General features: G+C 39.9%; 1 long non-coding RNA gene across 5 annotated transcripts in view; it reads right to left on the bottom strand.

Moving 5' to 3' along the window:
- Positions 1-316: 316 nt before the first annotated feature.
- Positions 317-23,962, bottom strand: part of LOC133387395 (uncharacterized) — a 42,682-nt gene continuing 19,036 nt past the window's right edge. For all 5 annotated transcript variants that reach the window (XR_009763462.1, XR_009763464.1, XR_009763466.1 and 2 more), the window contains one exon: positions 317-1,010. This is a non-coding gene — a long non-coding RNA (uncharacterized LOC133387395). The remainder of the gene's footprint in view (positions 1,011-23,962) is intronic.

Below are 23,962 nucleotides of genomic sequence, written 5' to 3'. Positions count from 1 at the left end.
GGAGTAGACTAATGAAATCAATGGATTTAAATTAGCAATAACTGAGTCCATTGATTTCAATGGGTCTATGAATATAACCCTCTGCCTTTTGTCCTCTTATGCCATGTCTCTCATCTTCAACATCCTCCTAAATCCACCTTTTCTGTACAGTTTCTGGCACTAACAAAGTCCTCATTCTCTACTGAAACTAAGCCTAAGAGTGCAATCCTACACACGTTTTCTCAAAACTAAGTCTCACTAAGTTCATTGGTGCTTATTCCCAGGTGAGCAGGTATAGGATTGCAGCCTAAATATAATGGAATTGAATGTACATCTATTCTAAGTGCTTACCTGCCACCTTTCAGGGTAAACCCCACCCCCAAGGGATTTTAAAGACAGTTAATTTAATATGCATAACAGGATAATTTAGCTTCATATACATTAGCAGGGGCTCTCAGATGGAACTATATCCAGGCACAACAGAGGGACTGTGTTCATATTCTTTACCTGTTTTTCCTCAGTTGTCTCCACAGTTGAATTTTATGTTAAGTCCCTCAGCCAGAGATCCTTTCTTGTTGCGAGTAACGTATATTAATTGCATTGCATAATAACAGTAAAAATGAAATACTTCCTTGACAATATTTCCAAGAAATGACCATGCTGAATCCTTGATTCTGCTAACACATATATTTAGTATATTTATTGTTACTGGGAGTTGTAATATTATTTTCCCCATTTCTTTCTTTCAGCCATTAAAAGCTGTCTGGTTGCTTTTTCTTTCCTCTTGTTTTGACCTTTCTCCTTTTCTTGCATTGGTTTTCTTGTTACTTGTTTTTAAGTGTCTCCATGATCTTAGATACCTCTCATCTCTACATATTCCTTCTTGGCTTCTTCAGTCTTTAAAAACTAGTTTTCTTCTTAAATTTCATTTCTCATGCACTATTATCTCAGCTTCATTTATTCTTTTTGTCTTTCTGCTGCACGTGGCAGGAATGTTCATCCACCGTTGATCCAATTAGCTTCTTCTGTTCCTGTATTTAAAAAATATTAAAAATAGCAATTATTTCATAACAAAGAAGTTAGATTTATTCTTGCTTTTTCCTCGTGCATCAGTACATACATGTATTGATTAAAATACAGGCATATCCCGCTTTAACATACGCAATGGGACCGGAGCGTGTATGTAAAGTGAAAATGTACTTAAAGTGAAGCAATTATCTATGCATGTACTGCACTGCAATCGCCACTAGATGGCAGCTGTGTCATGCCATTAAGTGTCCGTAATTGCAAAGCACGCGTACGTTAAGCGGGGTATGGTGGCGTATGGAGCATGTATGTTATAGCGAGGCGACGTTAAGTGAAGCGACGGTAAGTGGGGTATGCCTGTACCTAGCAAAAAATCAATGCTGGTGAAATAAAATCTCTTCCCGACAAGGGACTAAGACTCCATCCAATGTGGAAGTCCTGATAGTGATCTAGGAAGCGAGTAACTAGCTGCAGACCATATCTAAAATGAAATAGCCATTCCTTTTAGGGAAGTAGGCCCCTAGGAGCCTCTTAACCTCTCGGACCACTTTGATACTTAACCATAAGGTTTCTTTATTGGGATTCTGAGCATCTGCAATTAAAGGGTAAATCTTTACTTTTACAATGACATTTTCTGAAGAATCTACCTCAGCAGTTTCATATTCTTCTTCTTTATCTTTAATTTATTGTAATGCAATGAAAATACAGAAAATAAAACAAAATATACAAATCTGAACCAAGCAAACAAACGAAGCCAATAAATACAGGGTTATTCACATATCAAGTCAAAGGGGAACTCAAATGTAACATGTCTATTTAAAACATGGAAAAATACACAAGACGTTCATTACGAATAATCCCAAACAAAAGCCTAATGTTTTGGGATATGGAATTTATAAGGTTCACTCGCCATAAGAGAGATGAATGACCACCATACTGCTGAAAAAGCTTATGGTTCAGCTTTGCCGTTCTGTACTTTCAGATGGTGTGTCAATTTTTCCAAAATGGCTATAAATGAAAGTCTCTTATACCAAGCATCCAAAATCAAATGTTGTGCTTCCTTCCATTTCTGATATACAATAAGCCTCACAGAAAGCAAACTAAAAGTGACTAAGTCCTTTGGGCGAAGATTCATAGCTTGATGAGAGAAAATAGACAGAAGGCAAAGACCAGGATTATAAGGAACATCAACATATAAAATAACCCCCATTTCTTGTAGGACAAACTCCCAGAAACTCTTCACAGCAGGGAAAGACCACCATAAGGTGGTTTTAAGAACAAGAAGAATGTCAACCACCCAAGCCCCTTCCCCAAGTCTTGTTAAGGACAAGTAAAATAAGCAGTTTTATGTTAGAGCTTTTGTTAAGGTGTAGTTAGCACAGAGAAGTGGTCAGTATGCAGGCTGACCTTCCTACCCCACAGATATGATTTTGGTTTGCGAAGCATCACATCAGCCCACCAGATTCAGTTCAGAGTAGCACAGTTCCTGTAGTAGGGGCAACAGTATTTACCACAATGGATGCATAACAATTAGAGGCAGCTAGTATTGGATTTGCCATCAGACATTCACCAGTCCCCTCACAACTTTTTCTGTGAGGGAAGTTGCCACATCACTAAACTGCTGACAAAGGGATAATAGAAACCAACCGATTTCTCAAATACTATTTTTATATGTTAATCGTTAACTCAAGGATGGGGAAACTGTACCTCCCCAGATGATGCTGGGTGACAACTCCTATCATACCTGACCATTGGCCATGCTGGCTGGAGTTGATCAGTGTAGTAATATCTAGAGGGCCACACGTCAGGCTGCAATCCAACCCCCCTTATCCCATTCCTCTGCTCACTCCTGTCAGCTCAACTGGCCTCCTACCAGCTGCCGCAGGACCCCCCCCTTCTACCTATTGAATGTGCAGGTGGAAGTCCACAGGCGCCATCCCTGCCAGCAAAGACTAATAGGATAGCCCTGAAATTGGTCATTCTAGGGGTTGGGCTGAGCCAGCCTGGGATCTGCTGGATTCCAGCTGCTCTCACAGCCGGTCCTGGCCAGCATCAGGCCTGATCCAGGCCCAATCACCTGAAGCTAGCGCAGGGTTCAGGCCCAACGTTCACAACACATACCATATAGAAGTTACTTTAAAATAGTTTAAATACAAAAAAGCCAAGCCCAGTAAAAAATAACCTGGATGTTCTACTAATTTGTAAAATCAAACTAAAAAGAACCAACTTGTTTTTTAATCGCATGATTTTTAAAACCAATGGGCTGACTCAGGACTAGATTTTTTGGCTTTATGTAGCATGACAAGAGATGAATTACTTTATATGGCAGGTTTTCAAACTAAGGAGGAGGGAGGCAACTGGATATTAGGCGTATCGCAAGGTTGGTGCCTTTTTCCTAGTAGGTTGTTAAGGAAGATAGAGATTATACAGCTTTAAACTTGTTGACATGAAATATCCCCCTTTAGCATAGAGGAAAGCTTTTATCAAGCTCCTTATTGGTACTGGAGATGGTATTAAAGGTGCTTGAAGGCTATATTTAAAACCACCAATCTTCAAACAGATGGTATTTTAAAAGAACCAAACAATGTCAGTGAAAAAAATTCCAGTTTCATGTTGCAAGCTACAGTTATTAGCAAGTGGCTTTATTTCTTACTTTTTAATAATGCAGCAAGCTGCTGGCTCTTTCATGCTCTCGCTCTCTCCGCCCCCTTTCATAAGTCCTTTTAAGGACAAGTAAAATGTCAACATGAACCAGGCGATAGTGCTTCCAGGACTCCTACCACATATGCAAATTATCATGCTGCCACGTAAGATGTTTTGCAACAGCTAATCTGTAGTACCTCATTTTTCCTCTTTTAATTGAAGCAGGACCAGTTGAAGAGATTATGAAACACAAGGACTGTATGCTCCTTTTGTGTATATGGCTAGAATGCCCACATAAGCCATTGGGGGGGGGCAAATGAAGTGAAAGCTTATCTTAAACATCCATACTTTCCTCCTGAGGACTTTCAGTGCATCACTGCTAGAGGAAACTACTGCCCAGCGAGTGTGGAAATACAGAATAACACATGCAGAAATCATTTATTATGCATATGTGCTGGTGAGAGCACCCAAACCCATAAAGTGGCTGGTGGTTATCTACAAGAGTTACAACTTTCCTGTGGCTGCTTTCCATACCATCCTGGGAAGACAAGACACAGGAAGACCTTACAAGAGGGGTGTATTATGCAGTTACTTCCTGTTCTGTTCCCATTACCTCTTCTCCTGAGGCTGGCTGCTGTAGTGTGGGGAATAAGCATGACATACATCCCTTCCACATGGTCTCCCCTATGTGACAACATTTTATTTTTAAGATTTATAATCTCTGTTTCTATAAATTGTATCCCAAACAGTATATAAACACCTACATGAAAGAAAGAATTGAAAAGTTTTATATAAATATAATTATAATAATATATAATGTGTACACAATATAATGCCATTAACCATGCCATAACATAGAAATGGGCAGGCCAACTGGGAAATAACTAGGCACAAAGGCATACAATCTAGAGAGACAGCTTCTTCAGTGTGTTTAGTTTCCATAAACGACCTGTGGATCACCTAGTGCCTGCTGGGTGCTGTGATACTAGCCTGCTTCCTGGACTAGGTGAACTTTGAGCTGATCCGGCAAACAAACATTCTTAAGCAGTTATGCCTTGACTGTTAAGGACTCATGAAGATACACTCTTGCTTTCTAAATCTAAAATGTGTCAATGGAGCATAAGGATTCTAATAATCAAAAAGAAATACAAATAAGACTGGAATAAGCCCACGCTGGCATCATTCCACTGAGGAAAAGAAGTGCCCGATAGCTATCAAGGAGGAGGGGTTACATAGGTTTTGTTTCATCATTCAGTCAACTGACCAAAATTACTCTGACTACATGTGAGCAAGTCATAATTTACTTTATGAAGAAGAGGCATTCTGTTTGCTAGGTCCAAGAAAACAGACAGTTATTCAACCCCTTCACTGCTGTTGTTGCAGCTATAATGTACCAAACATATATCATAGGATGCTATACACAGGTCAGCTCACATTCTTTCCTGTTCATAGCAAGATAATTAGCACTGAGCCATTTTACCTTTGCCTAGAGCTAAATAACATTTCACGTTCAACAAGTTTACAGTTGACTCAACAACTGAAACCCATTTCTTTCTTAACAAAATACCTCGTAATGATTGGCTGAAATGTGTTAGATGTTTCAATATTAATCTAGTATTTCTGAAATGGCAGACCAGGAGTGGGTTGTAGGAAACTTGCTAATATGACAACAAGGAGCTATATAGTTTAAGGGTAAAAGACAGTGTGCATCTGAAGCCTGGGGCCCCCAAAAGGACATTTTCAACCCAAACAAGATTTTATTGATGAGTCCTATTTGTTAGATGTATACTTGTGTACCACAGTTATGACTGTTGTATCCAAATCTGTATTTCTGGCTATTCAAAAATTCCTGCTTCTGCTGAAGTCAATGGAAAATCTGTATCTAAAAAAATCATCTCTAAGGAAACAACATAAATGTAACCAAGAACTGGAATGAACGCTTTAGAATGCAGCAGAATATTACATTTAGTATAATATTCACTTGTTTTTATTTTCTTATATTTTAAATACCACCTTTCTTCCATCATTGAACCCTATACATGGTGTACACACAGTTTCCAGGAGATATTCCATCCAGGCACTGGCCAGGCCCAGATTTGCTTAGGTTCAGGAAAGTGGTGGCCTTGTGTGCCTTCAGACCATACCCTGGGACATATCTTGGGTTTCTATAACCTCAGTCTAAATAAAAGTGGGTTTTTCCCCACAAAAATTACCTAAATCAAGGGCACAGACATGAATGAAGAGACAGGAGTTAACTTTGTAGTTTTCTTGCTGTATATAATCCACTACCATTGCTCTCACTGCAGAGTGAAAATCAGGAATTATCTAGGACAACAATAATCACTAATTTTAAACTGGGAAGAAACATTTGAGAAGCAAACATGTTTAATTTTTTCTTCTTTGCCATATCCCCCCCCCCGATCTTCAAGAATGCCTCCAACTAGAAGCAGTGTATCAAAACATATATACAATTGTATAAGGATTGCGGGGGCTCACAATTGGTCTTTCATACTCGGAAACTGGATCATCACAATATTATTTATTATTATTATTTAGTTTAAACACAAGTGTGTCAGTTAACTGTGCTGAAGAGATGTTTCTTTTTTAATGGCTTTACATCTATATGCGAAGTACTCTCTGAAGGAACTGTTCAGAACAGCTTTAGGAATCCCAATTTTTATCCAGAGGCTAGCCATCTTAGGGTTGATCGTTACCAGCCATTTTAGCCAGGATATGTCCCTAAACGTAGTGCAAAAGCTGATATGCTCTGTATCACATCTTAGGCACAGTCGTTTATTAGCTTCCAGCTCTACCCTATTCTTCAAGGTTATGTGCAAGTAAATTTACTCACAAACAGATGCAACAGTGTGTCATTTCAAAAAGCTGTGCCTGCTTGTAAGTAAATATATTTGTGTGAAGACACAGCAGAACATCCAAAAGGATTAACTGAGTTTGTGCCTTATTTTTCTTGCACCTAATTATTCTTATGCTTGTACTGGGAATGGTCAAAAAGAAGTCCAGAGACACACAGAGAAAAAGCTACCATATACTGTCAGACCAACCTACTATGGTCTACAGCAAGGATGGGGAACTCTTGCCTTTCCAGACAGCATGGCTAATGGTAAGGGATAATGTTGGAGTCCAATAATAGTTAGAAGGCCACAGGTTCCCCCATCTATACTATACTGTCTAGCAGCGGCTTTCCAGGGTACTTGGGAAGGATATTTCCTTCCAAGGCCTGCTACCAGATGCTTGGGGCTTTGTGCATGAACAACACGAGAAGGGTTGTAGCGCAGTGGTAAAGTGATGTCAGGTTCAATCCCTGGCATATCCTAGTTGGGCTGGGAAAGAGACCGGCCTGAGGCCCTCTCAGTGCAAGATGGATCAATGGTCTGACTCAGTAGAAGACTGTTTCCTGTGTATTCAACCACTGAGCTACATCCATTGAGCTCTGCCTCCCTTGAATCATAACAAGACAGTTTTCAGAGGGACTCTGGTGCAGACACACTATGTTATGCCATTTCTACCTAACATGTAGACAAACAGATCACTTGGCTCATATTTGACTGACTAGGTAGCTCTGTCAATTGGAATCTATAGTCAGCATTCAATGCATGGAAAGCTCAATGCTGTCTGTTTGAATGTTGGATATCTGTTTGACCAAGTTCTCTCTCTAGCGCAAGACCTGTTCACAAGGTGCAGACAATACTTTTAAATCAAAACATTTTAATGCAAATTCTAAACCAAACCCTAACTTTTATGAGATCCCCAAATTAATCCTTACCAATTTTCTATTCAGGCTGATGAGTAATCAGTTTTACTCACTCACTTTTTTAGTGAGTGGCATCGTTGTACTTGACTTGCAACCTGATCCAATGCCTGTTTATCCTGGAAGCAAGTCCCACTGCGCTCAATGGGTCTTACTCATAGGTAATTGTGCATACGTTTGCAGCCTTAGGGGCAATCCACACCCCTGGCCAGCAGTGGTAGGGCTTAAATGAAGTGGTATAGCCACTACCCCATTTGGCGGCCTACTGCATGCACCAGCCAGGATGGAAGATGTGGGAACAGGAAAAAATGCCTCTATTCTAGCTGCCAGGCTGGCAGAGCAAAAGGTCCAGATTGGGCCACATGCTGTAACATGATAGCAGTAGGATCAGCACTGGATCCAACGGATCCTGTGTGCACCCAACCCGAAAAGCCACATTTGGGGGGGGGGGAGGGTCTGTTCTCAGGGACACCACCAGCAGTAGCTTCTGCCCAATTGCTGTTTGAGCCAGCAGGGCTCCTTCCCTGGCAGCAGAGGGATAGCTCCTCTTCATCCATAGCTCCATCCTCCAGCCTGGCAGATTGGGGTTTTGTATTGCTCTGCTCATAATTCAAAATAATCTTATTAAAGTTATTTCTTGTCCTACATATGTGATGATACATTTTTGCTCTTCCTGTTCTACTGCTTTTAGCATATCTCCGGATGATTGTGCCTTTACCAGGAGCTGCTGCCCTGTTTGCTTCACTCGCCAACCCTGCCTACGCTCCACCCTACAGCACCCTCAAGAACACTCCCCACCCCCTCAGCCAGGTGTCCCCTAGCCAACTCTCCATCCCCTCTGCCATGCTGACCTCTACCACTCCACTCCCTCTGCCAGGAGGCCCCCATTCCACACAGGTCACCAGAGCCCCCCCTCACACTGTCCCCCAAAGCTTTCCCCTTGCCCATTCATAGATCTCTGAAGCTCCCCTCTTGCCCCTGCAAGGGTCTATGAAGCTCCCCTCTTCCCCCCGCAAGGGTCTCCAAGCCTCCCCTGTCCCCTGCAAGGATTTCCAACCCTCCCTCCCACTCCCCACTCCCTTATGGCCTTGCTGCTGCTGCTCACTCACTTGCCTGCTAGACCCTGGCTAGACCCAGGTTCAAGCCAGATAGGCCCCCCTGCCTATCTCATGATCACCACAGCCCAGGTTTGCCTCTACTTGCCCTCCTCGCCTGTAAGTGTCCTGCTACCTGTGAATGCTTCAGCACAGGCACACCCTATGCAGAAGTGTCCACGGGTAGCAAGAAATTTACAAAAATATAATAAAGTAAGATTTTGCTTTGCATGTGTAAAGCTGTTAGGGTTTTTTGTTTCAAAGAGCCTGATCTCCCTTTGTAGAGACCTGAATGATATAATGATTCCCTTATGATATACTTTTAAGTATTCTAAAGTATTGTGTTCTGTGTTTATCTCTGCTGTGTACACTGTGTCCAAAGATCAGCATCCAAAGTTTACCTCAAGACAAAAAGACAGACAACTGTTCAGAATGGTAGGAACAGAGATTCTTTTTTAAAAAATTCCTCACTCAGTCCTGACAGAAAGACACATCAGTTACTAAATAGTGAGATGATTCATACATTTCAAATTGCTAGAGGTATTATTCAAAGGAATTTGCATCAACAGGAATCCATTTTGTTTCCTTCAGCAAAGCCTGCCAAATTCTGATCAGCCAGTGGTGGGAAGATATATTCTACTGTTTTGTTGGCTATTACTCCCAAGAGGTTATTCAAGCATGCAGTCAAGGCAAGATACTCATTTAGCACAAGCCGATGAGGCATCATTGAAGGTCTTAGCTACACTGTAAGAGTTTACCCTGCACTGTGAGGATAAACAAAAATGGCTGCATAATGGTATACCACATGCAGCCATTTGAGCAAATTAACATCTTTACAATGTATTAGCTCTGGTGATGTCCAAAAGCAGTCATATAGGCTGCAGCTAAATAGCTGTGTTGATCAACAACTTTGCATTTCCCTCACCATACCATGCCTCTGATGAGCTTACCCAAGACTCCTACAATCAGCAGAGGGGAACTGGTTATGATTTATAGGGACTCAGAGCAGGGCCTTCTACATAGATGCACCTGAGTTATGGAACTCTGCCCCCTTAAATGCATGGATGGCTAGTGCAGTATAGTGATCAGAGTGTTGGACTAGGATCTGGGAGAACAGGATTCAAATCCATACTCACCCATGAAGCTCACTGGGTGACCTTGGGTCAGTCACTCTCTTTCAGCCTAACCTAATGTTGCAGGTTGTTGTGAAGATAAAAATGGAGAGGGGAATAACCACGCATGTCATGGTTGAGCACCAAAGGTGGAATATAAATATAATAAACAAACATTGGTGGAATTTCACCACAGAGTGAAGATGTTCCTGTTTTCCCAAGCTTTTGGAGGCTCTGTCTAGATTTTCAGCCATTGGCTCCCTTGGTATTTTTGTGTTATGATGGTTTTAATGTTGGTGCTTTAATTATATTTTATTATTTGTATTCTTATTGTTTTTGATTGATATATGTGAGCTGCTTCAAGGTCACTTGTAACAGTAAAGGACATGCAGATCATTTATGCTTTAAATAAATAACACAATTATCCATCCAACTTGATCAGGAAGAAGGCAAAATTCATGCCACACACAACTATTCACATCCTTCTGTTCCTTGTCTTTACAATATAAGATAGCTGCTATCCAATAAGAAATCCTAGAACACTATCTAGGGTCCTTCAACATATGTCAACAGCTAGAAACTTATATCTTAGTGAGACTGAAATTAGTACTGACTTTCTGCCACATGAGCTATTAGTCAGGGCACACTTAGCTTGGGGCAATGGTGAACATATCAGCCTGCATGCATGTATGCTATTGACTACAGCAGCCTTTCCCAACATTTGGGTCCCCAGATGTTGTTGCACTACAACTCCCATCAGTCTCAGGCAGCATGGCCAGTGGACAGGAATGATGGGAATTGTAGTCCAGCAACATCTGCAGACCCAAAGGTTGGAAAGGCTGGACTAGAGGAATGCTGGCTATTATAGAATTAATACATGGTATTCATTAATAAATATTGCATATGGAAACTTGTGCTATCCTGATTGAGTGGACAGGCTTTATTAGTAAAAAGAGAAGATCATGGAAGATATTACTCCCACCTGACAACCATACCCCACAATCCCAGTTGTGTGGCAGACAGCTGTGGATACCCACCATTAAGGGAAAAGAGATATCACCCACATGCTGAGATGCACTCTCTAGGTACCCTGAAGTACAAAACATAAACCAAGATAATAAGTGACACAGGAGTTCCTGGATGTGACACCATTCTAACTAACAATGGATTCAAGTGGTGAGTACATATACTGAGCCGGAATGGAAATGGACTGCCTTCAAGTCAATTCTGACTTATGGTGACCCTATGAATAGGGTTTTCATGGTAAGTGGTATTCAGAGGGGGTTTACCATTGCCTCCCTCTGAGGCTGCAAGGCAGTGACTGGCCCAAGGTCACCCATCGAACTTCATGGCTGTGTGGGGATTCGAACCCTGGTCTCCCAGGTCATAGTCCAGCAGTTTAACCACTACACCACACTGGTTATCACTGAGCCAAAACATGGCCACTAAGAAACAAGATGAAAGTATCAGCATGCTTGAGAGTACTATAAGCTTTGCAGAAGAACAAATTATTAAACATATATTTGAAAAAAATTAAAGGGGCACACCGTCCCCCAATACAACTCAATAAAGATTGAACATGCTCAGTAGCCATTGAATGTTGAATGGCAATTGGAGAAATAAAATGAAAAAGGGGGAGTGACCCTGGTTGAACTTTATAGCTTACAGATTGTCCCAGAGTGCAGGACATGGAATAATGGGCACAAGCTGCAGGAAGCCAGATTTCGACTGAACATAAGGAAAAACTTCCTACCTGTTAGAGCAGTATGACAATGGAACCAATTACCTAGGGAGGTGGTGGGCTTTCCAACACTGGAAGCATTCAAGAGGCAGGTGGATAGTCACCTGTTGGATAGGCTTTAATTTGGGTTCCTGCACCGAGCCTTATAGGCTCCTTCCCACTCTACTGTTCTATGATTCTGTAAGATGACACAGTTGGCTAGTGAAATCCTGTACAGAGGCAATCGTACTTGAAGGTGAGGATACACTGGGACATTTTCTTGCAGGTACCACTTGTCAACTTGTGAAATTGATTCTGTGATCTGATTCCATTAGGCTGTGTTTGAAATTAAGCACCTAAGCCAAGTCTTCCATTGTTCTGATAGTTGTCCAATCCCTGATCTGTTTACCTAAGCTTCACGTCTCATCTTCCAGCACATTTCCTACCCCCAGTTTCTCCTTTGCTCTTTCATCTTTCCTGCAGCACTGCTGTCATGGCTACCTTCCTGTGGTCTTCTTTAACAGGCAGAATATACAGTAGCAGCAGAAATAAGCAGTTGCTTTAGCAATGTGCCATGGAAACGCAGTACATGACTGAAGCGGCAGTTCTAGTTCCTCCTGGCTTTCAGGCATGTTTGAAATTTATCATTGAAGATCTCTAGTATTCTCCCACTTGTTCATACTATCCTGCTATTCAACCGATATATCCATCCATTTATCTAAAAGCCAAGACATCCAATTCTGCAATTTCTACAGAAATTGTTTGAAATAGATGTGCTAATATGACACGCATGGTAGCCTAATTTCAGAAACCAGACTAGTTTCATACAAAAAACTCCAGCTGATTTTGGCTACTTTACCACAGCATTATTCATTTCTCTTTGGCATTGCAAGCAATTGCACAGGCATTCTGAAGGACTGTTCCCTGTGGCAATTCTTTAGTGCATGGGAAAAATCAATAACTGCCTAGACATCCCCAACAAAGCTCTGCTGGTTTCCCCAAGGCTTCTACATTAAATCTGTTGTAGCAGCTGTACTGGCTGTCTATATGCTACTGGGCCAGGTTCAAGGTGTTGCTTCTTGTTTACAAAATCATAAACCAGGGACCACCTTCCCTCTTATTCTCCCACCCAGCCACCACTTTCCCAGGAGAAGACCCACTAGTGCTACCAAGAGCTCCTACTATTCACATGTCCAGCAGCAGCAGTGGCCCCTTTAATGTGGAATTTTTACAATTAGAGAGAAGGCATGCTCCAACAAGCCACTCTTTCATATACATACTTAAGACTTTTTTATTTACCCAAGCCCTTTCAGAATGAATTTTTAAATTATTGTTCACTGATGACTGTTTAATGCTATAGGATATAAATGCATTAGACATGGTATATATATTCTATTCTAGTTTTGGTTTTCTGTACACCACTCAAATGTTATAATGTGAGCAGACTATAACTTTCTTGAAATAAAATAAAAATAAGATAAATAGATGTGTCAATATGCTTCACCTCAGTCTTTGTATGCCAAAGGCACTTGGATCAAGAAAAAAAAATCCTATCTATTACTAGCTTTGTTCAAACATAATGCTAAACCAAGGATGGGGAACCTCTGGCCCATGGGCAGGACATTGTCCATGACACCCTTGGTCCTACCCCATGACACCCTCTTCACAGCAATCAATGTTTTTAAAAAACCCTCCAGAATCATTTTGGGAGCTTTTTTTAGGCTTAATTGCTGGGTGGTGGGTATGCGCACAAGCAAGACAGAGTTGGGGGAGCAGCTGGGGAGGGTTAACTCTTACTTCCCCACAACATGTCCAGATAAGTTAAATGAAATCATGTCATATTTATTTTATTTATGAACCGCTTCCCATGAACCATCCCAAAGTGATTAACAATAAAACCTTAACAGTGAAAACAATTTCAAATCCAATACAGATACAGAGTGGGATAAAAACCTCCACTGAAAACAGAAAAGTCTTCATCAGGTGTCAAACAGACTATATAGGCAGCCACCATATAGCAGGAGGAAGTTCTAAAGGGTAGGTACCACCACACTTGAGATTCAATTCCTACTTCATATGGAATGGATCTCCTGATGAGATGGCATCTGCAGGAGGCCCTCTCCTGGTCAAGTGCAGTGACTGGTTGGGGATATAATGGGTGAGATGATCTTTTAGATATGTATCACTATATAAATTGAGGTTGTATACTTCAGGTCATTCTGTTTTAAGAACGGTCTGCTGAATATTTCAGGTTATTCTGTATTAAGGAGGGTAACACAGAAAAACAAACAGTGAAGAAAAGGTCAAAAAACAAAAATTAAGTATGTAGAGACCATGACCAACTGCAAAAACAGTTTTTCATCCATGTAAGTCCTGTTTACCGTCTTGATAGATTACTTGGGCTAATTTAAAACTTACGGTCTTCTTATGGGGACAGTGATGTTTTTATTATCCCTATGTAGTATCAGTGGCTAGACAAACAATAGTTTTGATGTGGTGTGTGTCATCTACCTTAGCTGTTTATATCAGGGACTTGCTGACCCAGTTTCCCCACCAGCTATTACTACTCAAAAAGAATTGGCAGGGATGGCATATTTGGTTGCACCATGCATGATGAGAATCTAGAAATATCACTAAAAATGTCACAGCCCAGAAATAAACAGGGCACAATTTAGCAACTCTTGATTCATAACTTGGCTCAACCAAAACCTTCCTGTGACTGGTTGTGCAGGTAACATACATCCAAGTATGTAAGCATTCTGGCTAATACCTGGGGAATATTCCTTACAGTATAAATGCTAATTAATTCCCTCTCCCACTGTTTCCCACAACTACAGTGAACTTCTACAATGGGCCAATAGGAAAGTAAGAGGTAACCTTTATGATCTTACTCTGGGCAGAGAAATGAGAAGTAGCCCCCCCCTTTACACTTCCTCTTCCTGCCCAATCTGTCATCTTATTGATGTGACCTGCACACTCAAGAGAGCTGACTGAGTCTAAACATTTCCACTCAGATTACTAATATACTATATAGGATCTAACTTCATGAACAACACAGTAGTGAATGAGTAGACTGTGGAGAGTAAAATCATAATAAGAACTGTATTTTTATGTGTAAATTCTTATGGATATGTTTGATATATTGTAAAGCAGGACTACAGCTAGATTAAAGAAATGTTAATTAATCATTAATTTGGCAGAGCAATCAAAACCTCCCTTATGCTGTGTGTGTATTGAGTGGAGCCATCCCTCTGCTCAGCTCTGTCAGCTCAGTTGGCCTTCCATCGGTATCAACCTTCTTTTTCTGGCCACCAAACATGCAGGCGGGAGATTCAGTGGAGGTATTTCTGAGATGGGGAATTCTGAGGATGGGGAGGGTGCAGGCTGAGTCAGCCTGGGATCTCACCAGAGCTTGTGCAGCGACTGGGCATGATCAGCCTCACCACCACCACTTTCTGCTGCTGTGAGCAGCTAGACTAAAGATACAGAAGTGGCTCGGCTGCTCCACAGCAGGGAGCTGTGGGTTGGGGTTGGATTGCACTCTTAATCTAGTGATTAAATTTGCATATCAGTAATAGAGTACTCCCGAAGCAAGAAGTATACATCTTTGTTTTTACATCAGAGTGGGGAATCTGTGGCTCTCTAGGATGTTGCTGGACTCCAACTCCCATCTACTCGGACCATCAGCCATCCTGGCTGGGGCAGTTGGGAGTTGGAGTCCAGCAACATATGGGGGGGGGAGGGGGGAGGGGGGAGGAAGGAAATCCTCTTTTAAGATAGTGCTTGCTATCTGCAGTTTCTATAAGCAGTTGTATTAAAATACTTGATTTAAAAAGGATGCTGTCTGATTTACTGTGGTACCTTTTTAGTCAATTAAAAGCTTTTTTAAAAAACATAGTTTATTGGGAAACCCCAGTCACCTGTCCCTAAAGGACGCTTTATATGTGAAATATGTTACCCCTAAATTTGTATATTTTTAGTAATAAGTAGCTTTGATATGGGCATTTCATATATTTCTAGTCATTTGATATATTATAAAAGAATAACAAGTTTTAAAAAATCTAACCTATTAATTAAGCAATTAAACATTGCAGCTCTAATTGTAAGACAATTTTCTTGCTGTGCAAAACAGAAATACTGGTTGACAATTTGCTTTCTTTTTAAATAATTAAAATGCACAATTCCATATTGGTATGGAAAGTCTAACTGGACAGAGTTTTCATCTTTCAAGGATTGAAACAGCCGTTATCAATTTCTATAGTTTGTTTTTTAATTTTGCCCATCTGCATCTACTGCTCCCAAAGATGCAACGTATATCACCTTTCTAACCACTTTCCCATTCCTAAACAACTCCTAAAAACTGCTCAAGCTTCCTCCAGCTTGCAAATTAATATGTGCAGATGTGTACTATTGGTATATTGTATTGAAGAAGAATATGTTTTTGGCCTCAAAATAAATGGAAGCAAACTGAAACCAATGGAAGATTCACAGTGAATGAGAATGGAAGCCTTGACCTGTAACACAATGTACAAGCCAGCCTTCCACTTCTGCTCAGAGACAAGCTGTTTGCACTGTTTAAAAAGAGGTCACAGCTATTTCTTCAATAGTTTATTGGCAAGTAATTTTAAATCAAAATTAGTGTCCCTTTATGATGCTCAGCTCCTAATTTGAGAGCTCTTAATAAACTTCACATATCTCTGTTTTTGCAACACTTATATGCTCAAATGAATACTATTAAGGTTCAAATCAGCCATTGCTGCAGATAAAGGGGCTCAGAAAACAATCCAACTTTCCCATAATCAAGAGCTGCTCTATTGGTGTTCCAATGAAACTCCCCTCTCCTGTTTTTCAATCTCTTGCTGTATGATTACACACTTCAACTTGGTCATTTCAACCTGGTGAGGAATAAAATGAGATGTCAGAAAGGCTAAGTCTGGGATACAGTATGATGAGAAACAGGGTCCCTGCATTTTTCATTGATGGCACTGTTTTAGCCCTTCGTAGAGGTAAAAACCCAAGACGCCTGTTCAGTTCATCTGCTTAACCATCCTACACTAAACAAACTCCCACCATCTATTCCATCTCTGAAACAGTATACAGGAAACTGACTTAACAGCATCTTGATATTTACTGGATCAGTTCAGGGCACAAGAGGTTGTGTTCAACTTAGTCCTGAGTGAGTAGACCCACTGAAATTAATGAACCTAAGTTAGTCATGCTTATTAACTTCAGTGGGTTTACTTTGAGTAACAGTAGCATCAAATGCCACTCAAGCTAAATAGCAGCTGGCAACAAAAGATCTAAAAAGAAAATCAGGCAAGCTGAAATGCAGGATGAAAAGAGAAACAATGCACCAAGAAATGAGCAACTCAGACGCAAAAAAATTCCCATTTCTCCCCACATTTTATTTTGAAATTTAAGATTAACATTTCTAAAGCTGCAACAATGGGTGGTATTCATTGCTAGTCAAACTCAGAGTAAACTCATTGAAGTTAATAGACATGACTCCCCCTCTAGAATGCACACCTTAATATGGTGAGGGCGTTTGAGAGTATCGAAGAAGCTGACAGCAATGCTGTCAGGAGTCTAGATCAAGAGGCTAGACTCCTAGCAGGGTCACCCAAGGTAGAATGATCAAAGGTGAGACACCAGACTAAGATGCATCCAGACTCAGAGGAAGGCAATGGTAAACCACCTCTGAATACCTTTTACTATGAAAACCCTATGAACAGACTATCCAAAATGCAACACAAAATAATGCTGGAAGATGAGAACCCCCCCCAGGTCAGAAGGCACTCATTGAGTTACTGGGGAAGAACAATGGACAAGTATTAGCGCTGTGACTAATGATGCTACTGGATCAAAGCCGGAAGGAAGCCCAGAGGCTGAAGAGCACAGAAGCGAAAGGAGAGTCTGGAGTTGCATAACACTCACATTAGGAACATGGAATGTGAGAAGCATGAACCAGGGAAAGCTAGAAATTGCCAAGAAAGAAATGGAACGTATCAATATCACAATACTTGACGTGAATGAATTAAAATGGATGGGAATGAGACACTTTCAATCAGGTAACTACAATATATTTTATGCAGGAAATGAGAAATTAAGAAGAAATGGAGTTGCTCTGACAGTGAGAAGTAATGTAAAGCAAAGCAATTAGGAGCAATTAGGTCTGAGCGAGTGATATCAATGAGATTTAACAGGAAATCTATTAACATAACAATCATTCAAGTCTATCCTCCAACAGTAAACATAGAAGAAGAGGAAATGGAGAGATTTTACGCAGAAGTACAAGAAAAAATTGATCGCACAAAAACAGGATACTCTGGTAATCATGGGGGACTGGAATGCAAAAGCAGGGAACAGAGAATAACTAGAAATTGTGGGAAAATGAGGCTTAGGAGAAAGAAATGAAGCAGGAGAGAGACTTACTGAATTCTGTGAAGCCAGTAATTTCTTTCTTGCAAACACATTTTTTGAGCAACCGAAAAGATGAGTGTACATGTGGACATCACCACTGGACAATACTGTATAGGAATCAAATTGATTATATAATTGGTAGCAGAAGATGGAGAAGTTCCATACTTTCTGTAAAAACAAGACCAGGAGCAGACTGCAGTACAGATCATGAACTGGTAATATAGAAAATCACAGTAAAGCTAAAGAAGAACAAAGCAATCATAATGCCCAAATACAATTTAAATAATATCCCAGTAGAATTTAAAGATCAAATAAGGAACAGAAGAACTATGAAGTCAGAGACATTATCAGGGGAAAATGCAAAAAGACAATACCTCAAATTAAGAGAGAGAAAGACATCAATGGATGAATGACAAAACTCTTAAAATGGTTAGAAACAGAAGGAAAGCAAAAACAAAAGGAGAGAGAAACACAGTTAGAACCCTAAATGCAATAATACAGCAACTAGTACGTAGGGACAAAGAGAACTACTACAATAATTATTGTATAGAAATAGAAGAGGATAATAAAAAAGGTAGAACAAGAGCTGTATTAATAGAGAAATCAAAAGGAAAACCAAGAGGAGGGATGTTGAATAATCAACAGAGGAACACAATGACTGACCGAGATGAAATAAAAGGAAGATGGAAGCAATACACTGAAGAACTCTATAAAAGAGATGCCAGGATAACAGATTCATTCACAGAGGAACCGTATGATGAAGAACCAGAAATTTTAGAATGCGAGGTGAAAGCTGCTCGTAAAATATTTGGAAGAAACAAATCACCAGGAATAGATGGCATAACAATTCAGCTGCTACAAATTACTGAGACTGAATCTGTCCAAATTTTGAGAAAAATTTGTCAACAAATATGGAAAAGAAAACAAAGGCCCACAGACTGGAAGCATTCAATCTACATCTCAATTCTAAAGAAAGGGTACCCCCCAGGGAATGCAGTAATTATCAAACTATTGCCTGAATATCCCATGAAGGTAAAGTAATACTCAAGATTCTACAACAAAGGCTCTTACCATATACGGAACGAGAAATGCCTGATGTCCAAGCTGTATTTAGAAAGGGAAGAGGTACCAGAGATCATATCGCAAACATACGTTGGATAATGGAACGCACTAAGGAATTTCAGAAGAAAATCACCCTGTATCTTATAGATTACAGCAAAACCTTTGATTGTGTAGATTATGGAAAGATCGTCTTGACGAGGTGCGCCTGGAGCCAACACTGTTATCTTTTCGGCACCAGGTCAAGACTTTCCTCTTCTCCCAGGCATTTTAGCATGTGTTTTTAATTGTTTTAAATTTTTTAATTGTTTTTTAAATTGTTTTTAAAATATGTGTTTTAAATTGTATATTTGTTTTAATGTTTTTGGTTGCTGTAAACCACCCAGAGAGCTTCGGCTATGGGGCAGTATACAAGTGCAATCAATCAATCAATCAATCTATCAATCAATCAATCAATCAATCAATCAATCAATCAATCAAATAATGCTTTAAAGGAAATGGGGGTGCCACAGCATCTGATTGTCCTGAAGCGCAATCTATACTCTGGACAAGAGGCTACTGTAAGGACAGAATATGGAGAAACTGACTAGTTTCCCATCGGAAAGGATGTGAGACGGGGTGTATTTTATCACCCTATTTGTTTAATCTATGTGCAGAACATATACAGAAAGCGGGATTGGACCAAGATGAAGGAGGTGTGAAAACTGGAGGGAGAAATATCAGTAATTTAAGATATGCAGACAATACCATACTACTAGCCAGTAATGATCTGAAACGAATGCTGATGAAAGAGGAAAGCACAAAAGCAGGACTACAGCTGAACATCAACAAGACTAAAGTAATGACAACAGAAGATTTATGTAACTTCAAAGTTGACAATGAGGTCATTGAACTTGTCAAGGATTATCAATAACTTGGCACAGTCATTAACCAAAATGAAGACAATAGTCAAGAAATCAGAAGAAGACTAGGACTGGGGAGGGCAGCTGTGAGAGAACTAGAAAAGGTCCTCAAATGCAAAGATGTATCACTGAACAGCAAAGTCAGGATCATTCAGACCATGGTATTCCCATTCTCTATGTATGGATGTGAAAGTTGGACAATGAAAAAAGTGGGTAAGAGAAGAATCAACTCATTTGAAATGTGGTGTTGGAGGAGAGCTTTGAACATACCATGGACTGTGAAAAAGACCAATAATTGGGTGTTAGAACAAATTAAACCAGAACTATCACTAGAAGCTAAAATGATGAAACAGGTTATCATACTTTGGACACATCATGAGAAGACATGATTCACTAGAAAAGACAATAATGCTGGGAAAAACAGAAGGGAGTAGAAAAAGAGGAAAACAAACAAGAGGATGGATTGATTCCATAAAGTCACAGACTTGAACTTACAAGATCTGAACAGGGTGGTTTACAGTAGATGCTACTGGAGGTTGCTGATTCATAGGGTCACCGTAAGTCATAATTGACTTGAAGGCACATAGCACACACAGAGAGATATGACTAACTTATTTTGATTAATTTCAACAGTCTACTCTGAGTAAGACTTAGTCAAATACAACCCAGTGTTTTTAGCAGCACAATCCTATGCAAGTGGCTCAGTGACAGAGTATCTGCCTTGCATGCGGAAGGTCTCAGGTTCAATCCCTGGTGTCTCCAGGTAGGACTGGGAGAGACTCCTGCCTGAAATCCCGGAGAGCCACTGTCAATCAGTGTAGACAGTACTGAGCTAGATGGACCAATGGTCTGACTGAGTATAAGGCAGCTTACTATGTTCCTAAGTTTACACAGAGGGTTCACCAACTTCTATGGGAATTACGCCCCAAATAAGTGTAGGTAGGATGTAGGAATGGCCATCTGTCAATTTCAGTTCTCCAAATTTCTCATTTTTCCAATCTTAAATTCAGTTCTCTACATTTCTGCAACTAATGTGTTGGACTAGGACCTGGGAGACCAGGGTTCGAATCCCCACACAGCCATGAAGCTCACTGGGTGACCTTGGGCCAGTCACTGCCTCTCAGCCTCAGATGAAGAAAATGGTAAACCCCCTCTGAATACCGCTTACCATGAAAACCCTATTGATAGGGTCGCCATATGTTGGTATTGACTTGAAGGCAGTCCATTTCATTTTCATTTTTTGCATGTTTTAAAAAATCCTTATGAAAATTGATCAGCATTTTAGTGCAAATCTCGCCTAAAAGACACATTATTGCATGCTGTTTTGACTAACAGACACATTTTTGGAAGCATGTTTCCCTAATATAATGCATTTGTAATGTTATTTTAACTATTATATGCATTTTATGCACACTTTATCCTAGTATTTGCATTTTTGTGCACATTACTTAACTGGAGAACTGCATTGCAAAATTCAGAAAAGTAAAAAATTCTAAAAGATGGCTATGTTTCGGTTTGTATATTGTTTAAAAATGTGCAAATTTGCCTTTAAATATAAGCTGAACCAAATTTCCCCCCATTCCTAATAGGATGGTAGCATAAAAGTAATGGATCACTTCTTCATAGAAGATGTTTACATGCATCTATCAATTAAATTAAATATATTTTACATTAAAGCAAAATAAGAGTAAGAACTGTTACATGCAGCACAATCCTAGGCAGGTTTACTCAGAGGTAATTATCAGTAATTTTAATAAGAATTACCCCCAGGTAAGTGTGCATAGGATTGCAGCCTGAACGAGGTAAAGATAACTCTTTTTATCTAAGACCGAATTGCTTAGCTTTGGCTCTGCCAATCTTGTATACCAGGTGAGGTGGACAAAAAAAGAAGAGTGTCCTCAATGTTCCATCCCCCCCAGCCCCCACGACAGATATTTAGAACAACTCAGTATGCCAGGAAAATTAAACGTGAGAACAAATCATCTTGAAAACTGACAAACTCATGGTATTGTGAACTACAGTAGTCTGAGCAAGGGATTCCCTCCATTTAGCTAAGAAAGTTGCACTGTCTCTCTGGGCCTTTACTGTCCTTCTGTAAAATGTTGATAAATCTATCAAGAATGCCTGGTTTGAAAGGTTAAAAACTAAAATAGTTCTGAGGCAAGAAATTGTCAAGCAAGAAATGGAACGCATCAACATTACAATACTTGGTGGGAGCGAACTAAAATGGACAGGAATGGGACATTTTCAATCGGGCAACTACAAAATATTTTATGCAGGAAATGAGAAATTAAGAAGAAATGGGGTTGCTTTAATAGTGAGAGGTGATGTAGCAAAAGCAATAAGGAGCTACAATGCAAGGTCTGAGCGAGTGATATCAATGAGATTAAATGGGAAACCTATCAACATAACCATCATCCAAGTCTATGCTCCGACGTCAAACGCAGAAGAAGAGGAATTGGAGAGATTTTACGCAGAAGTACAAGAAAAAATTGATCACACACCAAAACAAGATGTGCTGATAATCATGGGGGACTGGAATGCAAAAGTAGGGAACAGAGAAGAATTAGGAAATGGGGCCTAGGAGACAGAAATGAAGCAGGAGAAAGACTTATTGAATTCTGTGAAGCCAATAATTTGTTTCTTGCAAACACATTTTTTGAGCAACCGAAAAGACGACTGTACACATGGACATCACCAAATGGTCAATATAGGAATCAAATTGATTATATAATTGGTAGCAGAAGATGGAGAAGTTCTATACTTTGTTGTCTCAAAAATCAGAGTAAATTGAAAGAAGAACAACAAAGCAATCATAATGCCAAAATACAATTTAAATAACATCCCAGAAGCATATAAAGATCAAATAGGGAACAGGTTTGAGGCTTTAAATTTAGTTGACAGAGAAGCAGAAGAACTATGGAATGAAGTCAGAGACGTTATCAGGGAAGAATGCAAAAAGACAATACCTCTAGTTAAAAAGAGAGAAAGACCTCAATGGATGACTGAAGAAACTCTTCAAATGGTTAAAAAAAGAAGCAGAAGCAAAAGGAGATAGAAACACAGTCAGAACCCTAAATGCAACAATACAGTGACTAGTACGTAGGGACAAAGAGAACTATTACGATAGTTACAGTATAGAAATAGAAGAGGACAACAAAAAGGGTAGAACAAGAGCCCTGTTCCAAAAGATTAGAGAAATGAAAGGGAAATTTAAACCAAGAGTAGGGATGTTGAATAATCAACAGGGGAACACACTGACTGACCGAGATGAAATAAAAGGAAGATGGAAGCAATACACTGAAGAACTCTACAAAAGAGATGCCCAGATGACAGATCATTCACGGAGGAACCATATGATGAAGAACCAGAAATTTTACAATGCAAGGTGAAAGCTGCTCTTAAAATACTTGGAAGAAACAAATCACCAGGAATAGATGGCATACCAATAGAGTTGCTATAAGCTGCTGAGACTGAATCTGTCCAAATTTTGACAAAAACTAAACAATGGCCCACAGACTGGAAGCATTCCATATACATTCCAATTCCAAAGAAAGGGGATCCCAGGGAATGCAGTTATTATCGAACTATTGCCTTAATATCCCATGCAAGTAAAGTAATGCTCAAGATTCTACAACAAAGGCTCTTACCATATATGGAGCGAGAAATGCCAAACATCCAAGCTGGATTTAGAAAGGAAAGAGGCACCAGCGATCATATTGCAAACATACGTTGGATAATGGAACGGAGCAAGGAATTTCAGAAGCAAATCACCTTGTGCTTTATAGATTACAGCAAAGCCTTTGACTGTGTAGATCATGAAAAACTATGGAATGCTTTAAAAGAAATGGGGGTGAGAATTTGGCAGCAATTATATAAGGACCCTGGTTTGTCATTATCGGCAATTAATCACTACTCTCTTTTAAGTATCTCAGCTCAACAAATCTCGGATCAAAATAGTCTTTAAGTTTTCATCTGCTTTAGTTATGGATTTTTGTTTTACTCCTCGACTCTATACCAAAGGCCTTTATATCAACAAAAAAAGGAAAATGAAGTGGAAGCAAAGGATCAGAAACGGTACAAATGCCAAATACACATATGTAGATGAAACAATGATTAAACAAAGGAAAACAAGGACAGTGACAAACCATACTGGTTTTGAACCCGTGTCAATATACATTTGCCCATTTCATTCATGTGGAATACATTTTTCCACCTCTCATAACAAGCTACAACCC

Source organism: Rhineura floridana, chromosome 6 (genome assembly GCF_030035675.1).
Source record: "Rhineura floridana isolate rRhiFlo1 chromosome 6, rRhiFlo1.hap2, whole genome shotgun sequence".
Lineage (NCBI taxonomy): Eukaryota > Metazoa > Chordata > Lepidosauria > Squamata > Rhineuridae > Rhineura > Rhineura floridana.
This window is presented reverse-complemented; position numbering and strand designations above follow the sequence as displayed.